At 45.2% G+C, this 20,113-nt stretch overlaps 1 long non-coding RNA gene across 3 annotated transcripts in view; it reads right to left on the minus strand.

Annotated features, from left to right (window-relative positions):
- Nucleotides 1–20,113, minus strand: part of LOC103381163 (uncharacterized) — a 69,797-nt gene that overhangs the window by 19,274 nt on the left and 30,410 nt on the right. For 2 of the 3 annotated variants that reach the window (XR_521756.3, XR_521757.3), the window contains one exon: nucleotides 5,361–5,484. This is a non-coding gene — a long non-coding RNA (uncharacterized LOC103381163). Of the gene's footprint in view, nucleotides 1–5,360; nucleotides 5,485–14,581; nucleotides 14,718–20,113 lie in introns of all 3 variants that reach the window. The other variant, XR_003050040.1, reaches the window with a different exon arrangement.

Consider the following 20,113-nt stretch of genomic DNA (forward strand, 5'->3'; position numbering starts at 1 on the left):
CGATCGGAAAAAAAAACCGAAGAAAATCAAGTGCAACAGAGGAGAAAGAGAGAGAGAGAGAGGAAGAGCTGCCGAGGCAGGGAGGGAAGTTTTTCTAAGTACGGAGACTTCAAGAGTGTGAGCTGAGAAGGATTTTTTTTTTTAAAATTAATTCATGGTAACTCTGTCACCAGTGGAAATGGACTGAAATAATAATAACAACTGTTGCATTAAATAATAGTCGTTAACAACTCTCCATGAGCCAATCTGTCAAAATCACATGGCCATTTTGTCCACATCGCCGACTCCCAAACAGCTCGTGTTTTCATTTTTGTCCACCACAAACAGACACCCCAGTCCACCCGCTCTTTTACTCTCTCTCTCTCCGTACTTGAGCGATCCTGTCGAATGGCAACAACTGTTGCCGAGCAACAGCAGATAACCGACCGGATTATTATTTCATCCACATTCTACACATTTGTGAGAAAAAAAAATAGAGAATATATTTATATCTCTGTGATTCCCAGTTTACAAACCATGGAGCAGCGGCTCCGTCCACAACCCAAGAACGACTGAGGCAGAACTAAAAAAAAAAACTAAAAAAAAAACTACAGGTCAGTCGCAGTTTACCACAACAGAGCTGCTGGGCGTCAGGCTGGGATAACGTTTCCATCTAAGGCTGTAACGTCCAAGTAAGGATAAATATTAAAATGTCATGTTAACATTCCAAGTCTCCAAGGAGTTGAAATGATCAAGCAGAGAGTATCCCTCCCCCCACCCCCCCAGGGTGATGCTCTCAGCCAGCTGACTCCAGTTCAGTCTCCACTCTTGGCTTCCGGTAACATGTCTATTTATTCAGGATAACAAAGGCCCTTTGATAAACACTATAGGCTGGGGTTTGATGAAGCATGAAGTCAGCATTGTGGTAATGAAGCACTTCCATTACAATTTTGCATCCTTGCAGAATGTGTGTCACGCTGCATGCGGCAATATTGCCAACCTATCTGTAAAAAAGGCTGGGCTGAGGCTGAACATTGACTGAAGAGTCACAAACTGACTGTTTCTCTCTGTGCGTCTTTGTTGTTTAGCTGTAAATGGACTGAAATGAATTAATTACTGATAAACGTAATGAAGCGTCACTTTGATTCATGAACAACTCAGATGTCGTCAACTTCAGCGATGTGTCGTCCAGTCTTTGTTTCACTTCAGTAATAAATGTGTATAGTGAACATCCATCCATATATATATATATATATATATGGATGGATGCAAGTAGATAAATATATCTACACACATTCATGTATAAATATACACACACAGGCATAAATATGAGGACGATTCATCAAACGATTTGTCACGAGTAATTAAAAAAATGAGAAACAACAGCAGCTCATAATAATAATAATAATTATCATTAATAAGAGCCTGTCAGCTGACAGACAGAACTGTCAGTTAGTTACTGACACGGTCACGGTGGCTGTTTTTTCAATGTTATATATATAGTTGTCGCCTCTGAACTCATCAGAGACTGTAGAAAAGTGTCTGAGCTGGAAAAGCAGAAGCAGAAGAAAGAGTCGGAAAAAAGTTCACGTCCTGCCTGACAGGTACGTTATCAAGAGCGCCACCTTTGCTCCTCACACATCAGCAGATCACCAACACTGAAGGCTGGGAGGAGGGAGGTGGCGGGGGCGAGGGGGGNNNGCGAGGGGGGGTGGGGTGGGGTTGGGGGGCGATGACGACTATGCAAAGCGTCCAACTCTATCTGGGCTGCCACACTTTGCTCCCACGCTTATGCAAATATTTATCTGAATTTACGCTTGACTTAATTTGACAAGAGCGACCCAGTCTTAAATGGCTTCAGATGCGAGAATAGTAATTGGTCCTAAACCAAGCTGGAATAATGAACTCGTTAGAATGCTCAGCCTCCTGAATTGATTACCCCTGCTCTATGCGGCACTCCTGACGGAGCAGAACCTGATCTGCCTTCATTTAGGGCTGCTGTAGAGGACACACTTGAGGGAGGGGAGGTGAGGGGGGTGTGGTAGGACCCTGGGTCAGTTCTGCCGCAGTTCAAAAGCTACCTCTACACGACTCCTCTTAGCTACTGAGGCTAACTGTCACATAAAACACAGCAAAAGGACAAGACGAACTGTTTAAACCAGTGGTCCCAACATGAGGGAGGCGGCCCCCTCCAGGGTCTTTATTTGTAATATAATTTCTTTCTCCAATAGGAATGGCCGTCTGTAAATAATATAAATAACCTTTAAGCATTAACTTAAGTTCAGTGGAGTTTTTAAAGATACAGTTGTGGAAAAACAGCCTTTCTAATTTGAATAAATACAAATGTCATCCTCTAAAATAGAAACACAGCCTCAGATTAACAAACTTCAGTCAAATGACTGTGTAATCACACCTCACTGACACCAAACAGGAAATAAAAAATGTCTCCTTCCTCTTTATACCTTTTCTTATTTTTCAGATCAATGTGAATATTTACTCTAATTACTGTTTCAACAAGTATTTCTTTACTCAGATACAGACCTACAGGAAGTTCCTGTAGGTCTGAGTTTCTGTTCAAACCATAAAGTATTCCTGGCTGAATCAGCTTTCAATATGTGTGGGAAGTTTTTCTGCTTCATCCAGCAGAGGTGACAACACTAACACGCTAATTTGGTTAACTAATATCTGGTATAATCTGTTGTAGCCAACAGGTGGGAGTGTTGAGCACGTTAGCTCAGCAGTCCAGAATAATGTTGGCTTTGTGATTAATGATAACGATGATGAACAGAATTTTCCAAAATGAGTTGCACATTGCTGCCACTGAGACGTTGCACCGTTCTTGTAATAATATTCTGAGCGATTTCGCAGGTGAATTCACAGCAGGTCGACTGCAGCTGAACCTGACTGTTCAGGAGGATCTTTGACGACTGATCTACTCTGATCTTAGATCACCTCGTGTCTTCAGCCAACAGACTGCTCTGAGGACACAGCGCCGCGTCACGTTCCCGTCCACGCCAGCTGGGTCAAGGGCAGATCAGGAGCCACGTCCCTGCAGCAGACATTTGTTCTCTTCATCTGAGGAGAACCTGCCACCACTCTGCCTGTTTGTGCAGGGTTTGAGTAAATCAGACCAACAAACACACTCACAGCTAACACACACACACACACACACACACGGCGCTGATTAGATTTCAGAGGGGTATTTGGGAAGTAAACATTCGAGTGGTACTGCAAACAGACAGAGTACTGTGACAGACACCACTCCACGTGTTGACAAGTTAGTCTCTCAGCAGCGACCGTCGATTCAGGACCACTTTGTGCCACGGCTCTGAACGTCACTAGAATTCTAGAACATCTTTAGAGTCTGAAGCAGACCTTTTACCAGCTGAGTTCAGCACCTGGACGGGCTGTGATCCTCTTTTAAACTCTGGTGCTGTGTCTGACCACAGACAAAGACATGGAGACAGCGGCAACACAGACAGGTCAGTGGTCCACAGCCTGGTTTGTACCAAGGACCAGTCGGACTGACATTAAAGGATCTGAATGACCTTTGACCTGTTGTTTTAAAACATTATCGCTAACGAAGAAAGTAAAAGGATCTGGATCCTGGACCATCTCAGCGTCTCTGCCTCCCGTAGACGTTTGTCGTAGTTACTTTGGTTTTATAAAAGTCAGACTCGACGGCCCGTCTCTATGGAGACTCTTTTATTTGTAGATTAAAGAACTGCACTCTGTGATGGAACAGGGTTTTAACGACAGGGTCCACATTAGGGTAGAGTTTCTCCTCTAATGTAAATGTCAACGGGATGTTTTAATGTCAGCTCACAGAACCTCGACAGCTTTTATTACTGCAGCAGTTCTTGGAAAACGACGCTGGCTTCGTCTTCTGGAAATTAATAGGGATAAGGTATCGCAGGTACCACCTCCCCCGAGGTACTAGGTTACACCAGCAGTTACTGATGTACCGGGGCCTCTGGCCATGTGAGCTGAAGTTGAAGTCCTCCACCCAAACACATGCTGGTGGTTGAGATGGTAACTTGAGCGACGATAAGTAAAAGGACGGTGGAATATTTAGAAATACGGTGTTTGTCTGATTATTTTTAGAAAATAACGAACGCTGTTGAGTCTTTAACGACTTACTAAAACAGCACCTGCGGCCGATCTCCACTGCAACTTTAAACTCCCATGAAACTCTGACATTTCCCTGGGAGGGAGGGTGGAGTTCTTATATTCTCATATTTATATTCTGAGCTATTGTGCCGACGTCAGCGGTTTGTTCACGGTCGAAGTCTGCACTCTCTCCTGATCTTCTTTCTTCCCTCTTTCCATCATAATTAGTCTTGGGTTTAAGGTCTGCAGTCAAAGTTTTTAATCTAACCGTGTACCAACAATCAGCGTAGCGCGGTAATTAAAAACAATGGGTGCATCAGTGCTGCGTGACACCTGAGAGATCATCAGACAAACAGAAGCACCGTCGGGGGTCGACTGGTTCGACTGTTGTGTTTCTCCTTCTTTGTCGACTTTACTTTAGTCTCCCAAAACTTTTTCAACACAACCTCATTTTTAACGCCTTTCACGTCGACTAAGAATAGAAATTCTAACGAACCAAGGAACGCTCGCTCAGGAAATTTCATTTTTACTCAGAAAGTGTTCTGTTCCCGAATTAGAAATCTTAATATGGGGCAATCCTGCTCCGCGGCTCTGCGGCGCACACAGTCACATGTTAACCGGCCTTACATCCCTGCTCTGTGCGTCCAGTTTCATTGTCGATGTGCCGAGCTTTTGTCTGTAGTTTTGTGCTTGATTTAATGAGCCCTGGGTTCGGTTGACTTGATCTGCATGTGCTTGTTACAGAATCACACGGTGTCAGCGCTCGTGCCCACACATTTCTAAATACGGCGACATTTTGATTCCATTATTCGCCTGGCTTGCTTTGTCTTGGCTTGTTTACTCAGGCAGAAGGACCATGACTCAATTTTCCACAAAGGAGGATGAGGAGGAGGTGGATGTCAGGGCTTTCATTTGGAGGGGGGAGGACGGGGGGGGGGCTCTGCTGCAGGAACGAGCACGTGTGCATTTGAGCATATGGATGCCTCTGATCTGAGGTGTGGCGTTTGAAGCAGAGAACGTGGAGGAAGCCGCGGCTCCCCTGCGTTGGAAAGCTTTGAGGAGAATAGTGCTGATGTGGTCCCTTCTTCCCAACAACAGCATCAGAATACGGAGTGAGGAGACAGTCGAGGAGGAGCGACATGAAAGACTTGGAAAAAATCTTTGATATCAAAAAAAGAGAAGGAGGAAGTAGGACTGTGGAATTCAAATTTCTTTTCTTCTACCCTTTCTGCAGAAACGTAAAAATCACCCCAGACTCAGTCAGAAATTACCTCCACACTGATGATGATGTCATCGTTTGCCAAATGAGCGACGGGTCAGCGTCACGGACATCAAGCGCCTTGAGCGCTGCGGCGCGATGTCAGTCCAGCTCGTGCCGCTGTAGTGTGATGACGCCTGGACAAACACGACAAGGCAAGCAGAAACAGAACGATTCAATCACAGGATGAAGATGGAAATGAAATGAAATGAAAGACGGGCGAGAGAGGACGCCTCAGGACGGTAAACAGCATGAAGTCAAGGAAAACTTTACAGAGACTGAATAGGAATGATCACGTGGAATTTGAACCAATCAGTTCAAAGACAAAGAAGAAGAATAAATAATAATAAAAATATGAATAAAACAACTTCATAAGAAGACAAAGAGCAGAGGTTATTGTGTGTAGGATAAATACACTCCTCTTGTCTTTAAACAAAAATATCTCAGCTGCCACATGTGCCCACCAGCAGAGCACACACACACACACACACACACACACACACACACACAGCGGCCCATCTGCTCCAGTGAGAGGAGAAAACAAACGTGTGGTTCTTCTGCAGAAGTCCCCCAGCTACATCAAGATGCTGCGTGAATGTGAAGCGAGGCCTCGTCCACGTCCTCTGCAAACTTTCACTGAATTATTGAATCAACTTTGCTTTGGAAAAAAGGAACGACATCTGGGTTTTCTACAGTCTTTGGAGACTGAACTGAAGCTGAAGCTCCAGCTCTAGACTCTGTGTCAACAGCATTTTGATCCAATCAAGAATTACAGTGACTGTATAGATCAGTGGTTCTCAAAGTGGGGGGCAGGGAGCGGCATAAGTATATGCTGAAAATGTAACAGCTAACAGTTACTTTTATAAACAGACTTCATTTGTACTCTTTATTTTATGATGTATTGATTAATTTACATTTTAAAAGAATCCGAGCAGGAGTCGAGAATATGCTTCACACACTCTGTAACAGGGATCAAAGGTCACGAGGCCGGGTGAAGGGAGTGTCACGAGGTTTATAACTGCCACACGGCCATCTGGAGAACAAGCGGGAGCTCAGAGCCGAGCAGAGAGAAGCGGCTGTCATCACATACGCACAGCAGAACTCACAGTTTGAGATCGAGTACTGGAAGAGACGGAGATCCAATACTGGGAACGTTCTGGAATAACCTCTTTCATCCTCTCAGGCTGCTCATGTAAAGACTGTTCAAAAAGAAGCAGCTTTATTTGAAACGTTTGTGCCAATAATGACGACGTGACAACCTGTCATCTCCGCTCCATCCGACCTGGTTCTACACACGTGCAGTGCAAGACTCCCCACATCCTGTGGTGAGAGAGCGGCTGTTGTAGGGAGGAAGGAGGAAGTTGAATGGTGATCTTAAAAACAGTTTGTTCTCTACTGTATATCTGACTACGTGAACGGCAGGTGAAAAGGTCAAATATACACATGTGTGTGATGTCACACCTCGTCTTATCAAACTGTTTGGACGTCGGACCAAGATAAATGCAGGGCGGGAAAAAAATTCAGAGCACAATCGTGATGGCACGGTGACAACTGCTCTGTCACAGAAACGTTATCAGCCGTTTGAAGCAGTTAGCATTGAGCTAACACAGGCCACAATATGACAAAGAAACGACAAAGAAATTGATCATCAAACAACTACATCTACAGCATATTTTTTAAAAACCTTGACTTTCTAGGTGTAAAAGAACATAGGTGTAAAGAACTGTCTTTCCTTTGCACCTCAACTCAAAACAACTACATCTACAGCATATTTTTTGTTGTAAAAGAACGTAAAAACTACCAATTGAAGTTGGTTTGAGCACTTAAACCCCCCCGCCCCGTCTTTCCTTTGCACCTCAACGTGGGTAAAACTGAGTCAAGGTGCGAAGGAAAGTCTAGGTCGGGGAGAGAGGAGAGAGGAGACAGTCGGGTGAGCGACATGCACTGTTTAACATAATGACTGTATGAGGATAATGAACGCACCAAGAACCTTCACAGACAATTAAACCTCCACTTCCTTCAGGCTTCAATCAAGATGCTCATAGAAGCTAAGAAAGAAAAAAATCATCATTTTACATAATGACATCTATCAGTGTGGGAGGGCCCGGCTCCACCAGCACAGACAAAAGTGCCTGGAAAAACAAAGGGCGCGTCAGAGACGATGACAGATGTGGAAGGAGTGAGATATCATGAGCGTCAGACGGTATTGACGGCGGTTTATCTCTAAATAGAACCGCCGTTGCTTTGAAATTAATCACATCAGCTTCATCTCTGGTGTTCACGAGCCCTGGGATGAATGACAAACCAGATTAGAGAGAATTATATAACAATGTACCAGGAAACTGTGGGACGTTAAGAAAGTTGGATCAATGTTTTTTTTAACCGCCCTAAAAAAAAAAAAAAAAAAAAAAAGGATGTAAAATTGGATGTTTAAACAGAACCTGCAGCTAGTGAAGTAAACATAAACATAAAACTCTCTTCCCTCTGCCACTGAAAAGCTAAAGGAACACTTTTATGTGATCATGCACAAATGATAACCTAATGAGGATAATTATGTTCAATTTTTTAGCCACAGATCTCCCAACATACCAGCTCATTAAATATTTAGCCTGTGAGATTTATGTGCAACTCTTTTACATTTTAAAGAATATATTTTTGCTTGGGGTTTGGTGCTCTTTTCATCTTTTAGCAGATATTCAACACTCAGCTCTTTCTCTACAGTAATCATTAGGAAGAAATTAGACTCCTTCAGGGGATACTGAAGACTTTATTGCCAACTACAGCATTGTACGGTGAATATTTGATTGGTAATTTTGCTCTTTTTTCCTTCGGAGGAAAAAAACACCTCGGAGTGTTTGGTCAGAAACTGTGGCTGCACCGTTCAACTCTGACCTCAAAAAGAACTGACAACGATTTAACGCAACTATAAATTATTTCCAAAGAGGTTGAACAAAAGAGGTCCAGGAGGTCAAAAAGTTCTAAGACAGTGTTATTACGTTATTAGTTTTAAAAGAAGTGGAACTTCACCAGGTAAAAAAAAAAAAAGACGAAAGTTCCCTGAGGCGTCGGTCAAACAAATTTGACTTATCTCGTCGTCATATCTGGTCAGTGCTAGGTCTCATTTGTTTTTTTCCCACTGTCAAATACAATTTTTTTTTTTTAGCAGAGCAATTTTTCAAAACAAACTTGATTGGTAATTTTGATGATGCTACATCAAATTATTTCAATTTTCCAAAAAACTTGGATTTCAGTCCAAAGATCTCTCACACAAAGACAAACGTGAAGCATAAAACCTGTCATTTTTCTTTGTATACATGAGAGTAGTTTAAAAAGTAAAAATGTGAAAATAATAAATTAATAATTTCTGCATTCCATGATTCATGGTGACCTCTTCACTTGCCACCACCGGATGCTAACCCACTCCACCCAGCACAGAGTCAGAGTTGACTCTGTGCTGCTGTGACTCCAGTGGCTCTGACACCGTCTACATTTCCTCGCGGCGTGGTCCACATAGTAAACATTCAGGTTTGGCCCTAAGGCTTTGAAAGGACTTTTTTTTGTTTGTTTGCTGGAGGTGCTAGCAGCATTATCCTGACGCAGCCGAGCAAAGCCCGCAGCGGACGCACGCTCCGCGAGGCGATGAGCCGCCAACGAATCCAAACCTCTCACACATCAGAGAAGTGTTGGTGGTGGTGACGCAGTGGTGCAGTGTGTAGCTGGTGTGTTTATGTGATAAGCAGTGAGGGTCAGAAAGCAGGTCAGAACTCCATTAAGTTGTTGTGACAGTTTTGATCCATTGCACACAGCAGTGGGCGTCACCCTGAGACGGAGGAATGAGGTGAGGTAAGGAAAAGAAAAGAAAAAAGAAAAAGAAAAGAGAAAACCCACGGCAGGAAGCCGGAATCGTAGTGAGTCGTTCTTCACTGCAGGAGATGAGAAGAGATAGGAGACATCAGAGGGAGAGTCGGCTTTTATCAAAACGCAACAAGGAGCCGGGAGAAGACGTGCCCTCCTCCGGGGAGAGGAGAGGAAAAGGGATGGGCAGCGCGGTGCTAGAGTGGACGTCAGGCCTGATTAGGAATCCTGTCACAAAAGCTGGGAATGCTCTGCATTCCTGTGTCGGTGTGGTATAATTTCTGAAAAGAAATAAATAAATGATATATACGCGCGGTCACTTGTGATTCAGGAAATCATTTTCTTTTCTTTTTTTTTTTTAAAGACTCGGAATAATTTCTTTGCAGATAACTTGATATCAGAAAATTAAAGAACGTGGTATTCCGGGAGGAACGGCTGAGGGAAATTACACAATTATCCACTTTCTGCTGGTATAAAACAGCATCTATTCTACCTTTGACATTAAAGGTCATTTTAATATTGTATCACCATTATTACTATTCACTATTTTTTTCTTGCCTTTGAGAAAGCACATCAGTGGTTCAGTTGATTTTCTTTGCAGACTAAACGTCCAGATGAAATTTTGGCCTAAAAAAAAAAAAGAAAAAGGCTCTTTCAGAAAAGAGCGTTTGTTCAGGAATAAATCACCGAATACAAGACGTTCCCACTGGAGCGGTTGGGAACGTCGTGTTGCCAAAACCAAGCCAACAAATGACACCGTCGTCTCCAGGCCGCGAGGCCCAGGAAGTTTTAAACACGGCAGAAAAAGAGGCCAAAGCCACAGAAGTCGCACAAATCCATCCACAAAGAAAAGTGTGAAACCACCGTTTCACCAAAGAACTCAGCCCCTGTGGCCTAAAGAGTGTGTGTGTGTGTGTGTGTGTGTGGGTTAACGCCATGTAAACACTGATAATCTCTGTGAAGAGCTGGGCTCTAATGTGTGGTCATCTTTTTTAGGGAGCCTGAAATTCTTTTCGCACACTTTCACAGCGTGTTTGTTTGAGAGTCAGAGAATTCTTTGACACAGAAATCCTCCGTTCAGATTGTCAATGACGGCTTTGTTTTCTGTCCGCCAAACACTTAACACACACACATTCATCTGCTTTCACACACACATCTTTGACATTTCTTCCTGAAGCATCCTTAATTATCATGCATATTAACTTCCTTTTTTTATTAATCCTCCTAATCTTATGTACTTAAAGGGTCACTGCCCCCCCCCCATCATCACCCACTCCTCCCCACTGGTTTTTCTTCTATCCTTCACTCCTTGTACGACAGATGAGGACCAGACAGTAGGAATCACTTCGACTCAACTCTTACAACTTCCTTTGACGGCTGCGTGATTATGTTGTAAAATACGCCGCTGGAATCGACTTATGATGAAAGGTTTTTGTTTCATTTTTAAAAATGACGAAATCCATCCCGAGTCAAAAAGACGCCTTTCTCTGACTGGAACTAGGATTTCAGAGCTCCACGGTCAACTTCACCTCGTCCTGTGGAATGCCAACACCTGTGGTCCTCTGGGGACCCCAACCCGTGCTTTGTTCCTCCTTTAAAGTACAGTGTATGAACTGTTCTGTGTTGGACCTTCAGTCTGACTAAGGTCCAAACTTCAGTACAACTTCAATTAAACTGTGTACAAGTACACAAAAAGTACAAGTAACATTTTTCTTTTGGGGTCCAGAACGAGCGAGGGTCAGACCGTGGCTTGAACCCCAGTGGTTGTTATCAGGCAACAGTGAAACCAAAACCAGCTAAAGAACTGTACAGAAGAGGCCAAGTACGACGAGTCGGCACAGTCGGATGAATGACGAGGTAACTGTAGAAAGGTGGAACTGTTTGACTTCAACACAACTCTATTATGATCCGAGGGAAATACAGTGTGAAACCTGAGCCTGAAGTGTATGTTGTTGTGTTGTAACCCATGGTCTAGACACTAAAGACCTGCTATGAGATCTTCTTAATGTTTGTAAATTTACCATAACGTCACAACTACAATCTTTGCAACGCGGGCTAAGATTGTTGTTTAAAAAATAAAAATAAAAAAGCATCTTAACCGAGTGGAGACTTGTGATTTACCAGTTGGCTCATTAGAAAACATTCAGCTTGAGGAGTGTTCATTCAACCACAAAGACTGGTGGATGGGCACAGTGTGGGGGCCCTCGTGGGCACACGCAGCCCGTTCTCCTAATCCTGGTTAAGACAACACCGGCAGGCGAGCCGGCACACAGGAGCTCGGTCCAGTGTTAGTGGAATTAAAACAAAGCCCTCTCCTCTGTTGTTATGCTAATCCACAAGACAACGATTATCTGCAAGGGCAACGTTGCAACGGTGCTAAACATGACTCAGTGAGGGTGGAGGAGAGATGGAGGAGAGGTGGAGGAGAGGTGGCGGAGAGGTGGAGGATAGGTGGAGGAGAGATGGAGGAGAGGTGGAGGAGAGGTGGAGGAGAGCTTACGCAGCTAGGGTTTGGGTGAAAGAGCTGGAGAACGGGTCAGCGTTCAAAGAGGAGGCTAAGTTTTCAGAGGGATCTTCACCCTGACAGCTTGACCTGAGCCGGTCCTGGACCTCACAGACTCAGACTCGCCACCTCACACAGGTACGAGTGCTCGATGCTACATAAATAAGTAATCAGCTCTGCGTGCAGACAGGGTAGGTTACGCTGCTACAGCTATAGGGTACGGCGGTGACTCTTCCAAACACTTCTCGGCGCAGCGTGTGAGGAATGATGATGAGTAAGTTCAGCGTGAAGGTGCTGCAGACCGTCGGCCCACTCCCTCATCTGAGGTTTCAGCGTGGAACTTCAGGAAGGTGTTGAAGGACGACCAAAACAACGGTTTCAACTTCAATAATCATCAATTCACGACATAAATCAAAGTGAATTGGCAGAGCCGGGCTGCGTCCTTAAAACTCCTCACGGAGTTGACGTGTCAACTTCTATTCTTTTGTTTTCTCCTTGTGGCAAGATCAAAGAAAAGTGAAAACCAAGCTTTGGGAGTCGGGATGGAGCGGAGCTTGTCACGCACTGCTCTACAATGTATTTGAAAAGTGATATTGTGCCGTTGCTTTAAAGGGAATTCCCCCTAAGGTCATTTACAGTGACTTCATAGCTGTATATATTCACACACACACACACAGTATCTCTACATTTGTTATCAATGAGCTGCAGGACTAACTGTAGCTGCTGCCCACAACACTTCTCAGGCCAAGGACTTTTGTTTATTTCTACAGTTAGTACTTTCTACTTTACTTGCCGTCTTCATTAGTGACTCATTCACTTTGAAACTGTGCAGCAGCAGCTGCGAGGCATTCCCTCCCATTTGCTTTTACAACTGTAGCAATCATTACCATATACCTGGATGAGAACTGGCTGTTACTTCTCCTCTGAACTGATACCCACAGGGACCTGTGGAATTGGATCAAGTTCCACTTACGTGGCACAGAAGCACAGTATGATCTGTGTCAGCGTCAAGGTCAATCGACGTCACCTGACTTCACTGTCGTTAGTTGAGATCAGAAAATCTACAAAAGGCTCCAACCAGCTGTGGTGAAAGAGACGCAAAAAACAGTATCTGAAACTTGATCAAAATATATCACTATTTTTAATTTAAAAAAACTGACTTTACAGTTCCTGATCATTGGTTCCTTTTTTACGACCTCTGTTTATAAATAGATCCGACAACTGTGTTCAGGGATGAACTCGGTTCTTGGTTCTGAGACTGTGTTAAAGGAAGATGTAACAGGAAGCAGTTGTTCTTGATGGCTTCTATAAAAGTGGACGAGCAGAAGCTACATTTACTCTGACAGAGCCTCATCCAGTGTCCGGTCAAGCCCAGACCGACGCCAAACACTCCACTGCTCCATGTGTCACGCGGTCTGCCTTTGGATGTTGTTTTGTTTACGGTCCTTGAACTTTTCACGATTTGGTCCAAAAACAAACAAAACAACAGTCGTGGGACTGCCCTGCCACCTGACTGAGGAACAGTCGTGGGACTGCCCTGCCACCTGGCTGAGGACCGCACCGCAGTCATGCCGCAGTCACACCGCAGTCACACCCACACCACATTTAAACCTGACAGACGGCTCTGTAGGGGGGGGCAGCCTGAGGCTACATGACAGGCATGTCACATGCAAATGGCCTCACGCTGGTTTGCCAAGAGCTTCGCTACAGGTGAATGCCAGAACTGCCACTCTCACAAATGCCGAACGAGGACGGAGCGGCGTCAACAACCGGCTGAGGCTGCAGGGGGGGTTAGTGAATTTAACGTTAACATAAGCATCATTAATGTTGTTACTTGCTCTTTTTTCCTTTTTGTAATTATTTATTCAGGAGCCAATGTGGAAGCAAAAATCAATTTGCAACTTTTTGATGGAAAGCCCCCGGCGTCCAATGAGCTCGCTCTGTCCTGCCTGGAGTGGAACACCAGTTACTTTTTACTACACCGTCACATTACTTCCATGAGCCGCTCCATCAACCTGCAGACGTTCAGCACCTGTGCCGTGTGCAGGGCAGAGGAATTCAAATTGATGACTCGGTATCAAAGAATTCAATATCTCCTCACGCAACGTCTGCAACACGGGCATTATAAATTCATTTTTATAACTCAATCAATAGCTGAAACACTGGGAATGAGAATTTTCTGGCACACAACACTCCCTCACACTCACAAATACCAATAAGCAACAAGAGACTGGATATTCCACGGCGCTCCGATGGGAGCTGTTTCAACAACTTTCCCAGCGGAGGAAGCTCCGCCAATCCTTGTATCTCTTTAGATAATAGAAACATACATCCTCTCTACAAATATTTTGCCTCACCAACAATTATGCTAATGGATTTTCAGTCCATATTTTTTTTTTCCAAGGCTGCTCTGTGTTGTTCAGGTCAGCAAATTGAACACTCAAACCTCAAACCTCAAAGTCGATGCAGGGATCATGAAAAAGTTCCTACTTTAAAGGAGCTACGCTTCTGCATTTTCTACATATTTTGAAATAACGTAAACAAACAAAAAAAAATCCCTACTGTTTGTTTTTTGTGGATGCCTCTTAATTAAATTCACCTCCACCCTGAAGAACACCACTGGGAGAAGAGGGAAAAAGAATTATCCTCTGTCAAATAATTGTACGCTGCTGAAAGTCATCAATACGTGGTGAGGAGCACACCCCAGGAGTTATCCTGCAATTGTTATAATTACTGTTATGTTGTAGCCACTTTCCGTCAGGCTTCCTTGTCTAATTAGACTTCACTTAGTGATTTTCTATATTTCCCACAGTGCTTTTTAACAAACTCCAGAGAAAAGGTCCTGACAAGCTCAACAGTCCAGGTTATTAACTCACCTCAGGTTTACACAACCATAAGAGAGGACGACAGACCGAGAGAACACGGTTTGGTTTGGGGTTTTTTTCTCTGCCTCAGAGCGCCGTGCCCTTCAATAACAACAAGAAACATCCAGAAGCTGAACTGCATTTTGACCTTCAAGAAAAAAAAAAAACAAAGTCAACAATTTGAAAAGTAATGCAGGATACAGGAAACTCCACATCCCTGGTACTTGTACTGCTGTATTTTGACATAACAGGGCAGCACAGACAGGTAACTGACGCCAGTCACCCACCACTGACTTCTGTTTAACCCAGTGCACGTGAATTTTCTCAGTCCTATCAAGTCTGATAAAAGAGAGAGGAAACACACACACATATACATATATTCAGTACATATATGTACACTGGACAAATGTAGCTGCAGTCAGGTGTTAAAGTCAAGTCTTTCATAATTAATAAGATTAATAATTCAAATCTGTCAATAAGAACTGTGTGTGTGTAACTAATCCCCAACATCACGTCTTACAGGAGACAACAAACCCTGGTCCGGGGTCTCACTCAGTGTGGCCCGTTCAGTGGAACGTTTGTGTCCGCGGCTCATGTGGCGGCTGCTGCTGCCCGACGGCTGCCCGACGGCTGCCGTGCTGCTAACATGAGCACAATCCTGCAGCAGGTGACAGGACTCCTGCATCGGAAATCCAATCAGGCCAATCCACCACAATCCCTCACAATCCTCTCAGCTGGCGGCGTACGGCGCCAACCATCGGTGACACACGCTGCACATGCCACACACACTTACAATGAAGCCTTTGATAGAAACTGAGATGGACACGTGCGCATTAACCTCCTCACCTCCTGTGAACTTGGCTCAGAGCTGGACACAATCTGGTCTGAGCCACGTATGAAGACAAACAAACAAACCAACCAACCAAAAAAACTCGGCTTCGTCTCCACACGGAGGTCACAGAGTTACATTAAAGGTCCAGAAATAGTGCAGCCCCACTGTGACAAACACACCCTCCAGAGGGCGGTGCTGTCCAACGGGAGCATAAATAGCCCCCCCGACACCTGTGAGGATGGTAATGCAGGTCTTTCATCCAAGTCCAGGTCCTATTTTCCAACAGCTCCAGGGTTGGAACCACTCTGGATACGTGTGGAGGTCGAACACGGGTCACTGAGTACGACGTGGCTCAGGATCAGATACCACTGGCCTTTCAATGATTCTTGTGTGTGTGTGTGTGTGGGGGGGTCTTGTTGTTGGGGAATTTGGGCTTCCTGTAAAAACTGGATGACATCCACCAGCCCCCCTGTGGAGAAACAGGGCCGCCACAAAAAGCCTTCACCCAGGAGTGGGAGTCAGAGCCGTTCAGTCCGATGAGCTCACAGGCCTTCTTTTATATTCCCACGTTGGTCTTTGTGGGCCGCTGCATGCTGTGCTCTGACTGCAGAATGAATTTGCTCTGTTGTCACTGTGATCCTAATGGCCAGCATCTGGCCTTCTGGCTCTCTTTTTTATTTTTTCTGGGGGTGGGGAGGGTGGGGGGTTGAGAGAAAGAGAGAGAGAGAGAGGGACGGTGGGCCAGGAAAGTGGTGGGTGATCTGACTGCTTGTGCCTCAAGCTGCACAGCTGTCCCAATTACCCCCTCTCTCTTCTCTCCTCATTCCCCCTCCATATGCCTGTTTTTCTCCTGCACGGCTCATCGCGGTGCGATCCGTCCACTCCTGCCACCGCTACGTGCTCTCGCTCTTGCTCTCCGAAGAGCCCTTCAGAGACGGGCCTGAGTTTAGCTCCTGTTTAAAGTCTGATGCCTTCGTGTACTTAAGACTCCGACGCTGCGGTATCACGCCGATAATTCTTCCATATCTCCGATCGTTCTCGCCAGCATCCCAGAATCCTCTTAGCCGTCTCCGTCTGCACTGATCCTGACCTTATCTGTGGACTCAGAGGGGCTGACGCAGCGCTTTGACGGGCTGAGAGTAACAAACACCAGATGATTGTTGTGGGTAGGTGGGTGGTTGGTCGGAGGGGTCGGATGATTGTGTTGAACAGTCGGGGTTCTGTTTGAACCGGAGCTCGGAGCTTTTACCCTAACCTTTTGTTAAATCCAGTCTATAAATAAACAGCCCGACTGTGACTAAAAAAAACTCCTGACTACATCAAAGCAGTATGATACACATGAGGACAGCAAACAGGAAGGAGCTGCGATTTATTTAGTTCAAAACAAATTTCCAAGACAAGCTAAACTCTTTGCTTGCTAACGGCAAAACAACATGGAGGCACTGTCCCCTTAACTGAAGATCAGGGGTGTGAGGTGTTGACCGCACTGAGGGAATCGTACCACGCACTGATCTGAGATATGACATCATCAATAATGAGGACTAAGGCTCCACTTGAATGGTTGAATCTATCCCATAAACCTCAGTGCATGTGATTGGCTGATTGGCTGATTGGCTGAGGGAGATGGTTTTGGATGAGTGAGGAGGAAATGTCCTCAGCGCTGCCTTGTCAACCCGCAGCAGCCACCATGCCTCAACCATACACACACACACACATGAAAGCAAACACACACCTTCTCTGATGTGACTACAATAAAGGCCGCAACAAACTGGAGGAGCGCAGCCTCTGAGGGGACACCGAGGTCGAGGTCTCTAACTGGACACAACAAAAGAAGGAAGGACAACAACAACGGCTGTAGAACGTATCAGCCAAGATCAGACTAGCCTGCTCGAGCCGATCTCCAGGAGCTTCACGGCGAAACCCGTCTTTCTCCATGGAAACCTGCCCCACACGAGCCCCTGTGATTGGCTCATACGCTCACTCGACAGACACTCTGTCTTACAGTACAGATAATGACGGCCTTGGGCAGGATGAGAGTGATAGCACACAAGGCCTCTCTCTCCTACAGATTTTGCCCTTTTGGAAAAAACAAAACAAAAACCTGCATCATGCCAGCTTAAAAGACAACAGAGGTAACGCAAAACATGACCTGCAGGTGGCCCCTCTAATGGAGCAGGCATCGTTAGAAAGTCTTCCGTCATTAACATCTTAAGAGGTTAATGATTATTTTAATATCTTTTCGCTGATTCTTTTCGCAGCCTTGAGGCCAGAGGAGAGAGAGGAAACAGACACCAAACATTAGTCTCATTTGATAAATGCCAGATAAATGCCAGCTCTGGCAGCACGCCAGCTCTTCTCTGGATCTAACGCAACCGCTGACTGTTCTTTCATTTCATACTAAGGCTTCAGAAACAGGTCAGGAACTGCCCCTTCACAGCAGGTACAATTAGGGCAGAGGCATCTTCTCCTACGAACGTGGCGTCTGTTTCTAGTGAACGGTGTGAAAACTGGAGGCTGAAGTAATCTCCAGGAGTTGGCAACGCCGAGGAAACACTGAGGGTTTCTCCCTTTGGTAGCATTGTTCCTGGAGCTTGCCGCAAGCATTGCCATATCTCGGCTTTTCAGTCCAACGTTCTTTGTGTTTGAAGGAGGAGGCTAACCCCCCCCCCCTCCCCAACTCCCCCCATGAAAAAAAAAAAAAAAGCTGGGAACATGTCCTCAAACTGTGTTGTTCTGCTTTCTACATCTCTCTATTCAGAGCTGCTCTCTCTTCCTTCTGACAATCTGGCAGAAGAAAAACTGATATATCTGGGACAACAGTGAGCAAAAAAGAGGAAATGTATACACACAGACGAAACCTTCGCTGTACACACACACACACACACACTGTATGCTGAGCCAAAAACTGTGATGCTTGAAATTACATTGGCTTTTCACGCAAACACAGACACTTGCTGTGCAGGTGACAGAGCACTGCTGCTTGCTAACACTGCTGCTGCTGCTGCTCCTAACACTGCTGCTGCTGCTGCTCCTAACACTGCTGCTGCTCACAACACTGCTGCTGCTGCTGCTGCTACCACTGCTGCTGCTGCTCCTAACACTGCTGCTGCTCACAACACTGCTGCTGCTGCTGCTCCTAACACTGCTGCTGCTACCACTGCTGCTGCTACCACTGCTCCTAACACTGCTGCAGACACCAGAACAGAAATGACAAACAAAACTCAACTCAGACTTTAAATACACTCTTCCTGGCAACGGATTGTTAAATTTATCCATTAGAGGGAAGTGGTTCCAAAAGTGGGGGGTGCGGATTTAAAGCAGACAGGGTGCAGTGACACACTGAACTGATATCAAGATCAAATATCTGAGCGAATAGAGACAATCAGTACCGATCTATTTCCACTAGATCTATGTTCTCAACGTGGACATGGTGTTGTATTATACAGTATTTCTGTTGTATTTGTATTTTTCTTTTTTGTATCAAACACTGATGTAATGAAAGTGACACCTGAGACCCCTGGATTATTAATTCAACAATGGTATCAGTTACAGGTGACATGGAACACACAGGTGTCGGTGTCAGGGACGGGAAAACAGTTCTATGGGTCAATCCCTTGGACAAATGAATTTAAATTCATCCAGTGGAATTAGAGGTTGCTATAAAATATATTGTATTTTGTTTGTTGAATATATTTGTCTTCTTGAGTTATAAACCACTGAGGTAGAGAGACTGTTCTGAACCCAGGATAAAGGCTCAAAGACAGGACGATGAAATTAGTCAGTCCCCCCCCCCACCTTTTTTTCCTCCCCTGCTCACTGCACTGCGTCCCCTTTTGGCAGAGCAACACTAATATGTTTAATGAACTCATTAGTGAAAAATGAAGACAGACAGTGGCATGGAGCAGGGACGGTGGTCGCATAAAGGGCAGAGAGAGAGAGAGAGAGGAGGAAAAATAGATCAGCACGAGTGAGGGGAGAGAGGGAGAGAGAGGGGGAGGGCGTCTCCCCCACACAGCACCATCTCCTGTATTATAGATGTGGTTTCTTGCGTTACACGGCAGCGAACGCCACGTCAAAAAGTGAGACGTGCGGTGGATTTCACAGGGCTCACTCTGAGCGCTATCACTTCTGTTGGACTGGAGCGCTTCATCAAAAACGACAGAGCCTGAAATGGAGCGCTGCTGCGTTATTATTCTCACACCGCTGATAAAAATCAGTCCACGCACGGCCGTGCCTATTGATTTCCACCAAATGGCAACGCATGAATCAAAACAAATTGTTTTTAGATGACTGCGTCTCTTTTACGACGTGTAGAATAATTGGTCCCATGTAGTTAAGAGCAGTTCTTCCTCTGCCGTGTATCAGCGGCACGGCCGACGCTGAGCTTCTCCCACTGTGGCGTAGACCGCTGTCACACTAATATCCGTGGCTGTTTACTTATTCATGGATGGATTAAGGCGACTAACTCGCTCTACCTACATTCAACCACCAGGGCTGGCATTATTAGATACCATCAATGATGCATCCCTGGTCCATGGGTGTTTAGTTCCTCCCTTGTCAGCCACTTCTATTCAAATGAAAACACAATGGATATATCGGCAGCAAACGCTTGTACAACGGTGGGTGATCGCGGCCGATTCAACACCGTATCAATAACCAACTGTCAGACGGCATGTTATCGATGGGACGGAGCAAATCACCCTGGGCTTCAC

This window comes from Cynoglossus semilaevis, chromosome 7 (assembly GCF_000523025.1).
Source record: "Cynoglossus semilaevis isolate Cse_v1.0 chromosome 7, Cse_v1.0, whole genome shotgun sequence".
In the NCBI taxonomy this organism is placed as follows: Eukaryota; Metazoa; Chordata; class Actinopteri; order Pleuronectiformes; family Cynoglossidae; genus Cynoglossus; species Cynoglossus semilaevis.